This window comes from Portunus trituberculatus, chromosome 30 (assembly GCF_017591435.1).
Source record: "Portunus trituberculatus isolate SZX2019 chromosome 30, ASM1759143v1, whole genome shotgun sequence".
NCBI lineage: Eukaryota > Metazoa > Arthropoda > Malacostraca > Decapoda > Portunidae > Portunus > Portunus trituberculatus.
Window position 1 is genome coordinate 4,362,490 of NC_059284.1, and position 2,500 is coordinate 4,364,989.

Genomic DNA, 2,500 nt, shown 5'->3' on the forward strand with positions numbered 1-2,500 from the left:
TAGTAGTAGTAGTGGTGGTGGTGGTGGTCGTGGTGGTGGCAGGATTTTAGCATACTTAACCATTTCAGTACTTACTAATTTTGTGATTTTATACAGCTTTAGACACACTTATGGGGGATTAAGGAGGCTGTGGCGTAGTGGATAAGGTGGTGAGCGTGGGATCGGGCAGACGTCTGTGCATAGGTTCGAATCCCCACCAAGTACGGCCTTGAAACTTTGCCATTTGTCGAGTGGTTTAAAGTTACCTACACGTCACCATGATACCCAACTTCTAGGTAGTTACCCCAAAGATGCGCTTGGGTGGTGATATGGGTCCTAATATGCCCACCACTAAAAATAAAATGACCAAATACACTAATAGGTGGAGGCTTAACAGCGCTTCCTACGTACTCCTACATGTCTACAGGCGCTATAGGCCTTAACGTAACAAAATAAAAAATGTTGAATTCTTGCCATTAATCTTCAAACCTCCACAGAGGTACACAGATCCCAAGGTAAGAAATGTGTTCCAGTATTGTAGGGGGTTAAGGTAGGGTGATGACAGAGTAAGGCTGAATATTGACAGGGTGACAGGGTGAAGAGACAAAAGGGAAGACTGTAGCAGGGTGAAGACAGTGATAGCAGGGGTAGGGAGGAAGAGGAAAGTGGCAGGGTGGCAGAGGGAGAGAGAGAGAGAGAGAGAGAGAGAGAGAGAGAGAGAGAGAGAGAGAGAGAGAGAGAGAGAGAGAGAGAGAGAGAGAGAGAGAGAGAGAGGAATGCAATAAACAACAATATTTCCTTCAACTCAATATTTTTTCCTTGTTTCCAAGAATGCATCAGGACAGGAGAGGGGGGAGGGAGGGAGGGAGAGGGGAGGAGGGGAAAGAGGGAGAGAGGGAAATATTCATCAGTGGGAAATTACTAGGCAGGGAAATGGTTCCTTGTCACGCTGCAATGACTGACGGGGAAATAAATCGCTGTAACGCACGTGGGGAAGGAAAAAAAGAAGAAAACAGAGGGAAAAAATATAAATGAAGAAACAGAAGAACATGAAGAACAAGAACAAGAAAAAAGAATAGGAGGAGGAGGAGGAGGAGGAGGAGGAGGGGGAAATAAATCGCTCTAACGCAGGTGGAAACGAAAAAAAGAAAGTAAAAAGGTGAAAATGGTGAAAAAGAAAAAGAACAACAATATGAATAAGAAGAACAAGAAGAAGAGGAGGAGGAGGAGGAGGAGGAGGAGGAGGAGGAGGGGAAATAAATCGCTCTAATGCACATGTGAAAGAAAAATATCAAGAACAGAAAAAAATATAGAGGATATGAAAATGGAGGAGGAGGAGGAGGAGGAGGAGGAGGAGGAGGAGGAGGAGGAGGAGTAAGCATGCACATCTTCACCTCTAAGTCAATATACCATGACTCGTCGATCCCTTCCTCTTCACCACACTCTGATACGTGACAGATAAGACAAAACTCCCTCCTTTTAGCTTTCCTTATCTTCTTATCTACTTCTTCTCATATCTCAGCTTTCTTTCTTTCAATATTCACTAAGTTTTTTTTTTATCTATCTTTTTATCTTATTATGGCTCATATTTTTTGCTCCTATCTAGGTTTTTATTAATATTCTTCTTTCTGTTATTCTCTCATCATCACATTTTTTTTCTTTCATTCACATATCAGTAATTTTTTTTTGTATATCTTTTTCTTGTCTTGTTATTGCCCATGTTTTTTTTGTTTTTTTTGCGTTTATCAAGTTTTTTATTAATATTTATCTTCTAATTGTCATTCACACATCATCAAATTTCCCTCTTATTCACCAATCAACAGTTTTTTTCTCTCATCTCATCACTCATAAATTTTTTTTTTTCTAATTCTATCAAGCTTTTAAGTAACATTCATCTTCATACTTTCATTCCCACATCATCAAATTTTCCTCTTATTCACCAATCTCGTTTGCTTAAATATATCTTTCTCTTATCTTAATACTCCTATAATTCTTACTTCCATCAACATTTTTAACTAATTTTTTCCTTACAGTCCGTCTCCCAGCACAGTTTCTCTCCTTCACCTGACAGTCAGCCTCTTCATTACTGGGACGCATTTTTACCTTGAGTTTAGGTGTGGTTATATAGACGATTTTAATTGCATTGGAGTGAGAGAGGGGAAGACTGAGAGAGTAAGGGTGAGAGGGGATATCTTGCTTCAGCTTATAGAGAGAGGGGTACTAAAACTCTCACTCTCTCTCTCTCTCTCTCTTTTCCTCAAGTGCCCGAGCGTCTGACGTGTCCTTCCGGGAAAGTCTCTCTCTCTCTCTCTCTCTCTCTCTCTCTCTCTCTCTCTCTCTCTCTCTCTCATTTGTTTTTTCAATATAAATTCCTAGTTTCTGACTGTTCCTTTATTTTTTTCTCATATTTATAAAGAAAGGAGGGAGAGAAGGAGGAAGGGAGGAACAAGGCCATCTCTCTCTCTCTCTCTCTCTCTCTCTCTCTCTCTCTCTCTCTCTTAAACTCAGCCTTTCACCCTTT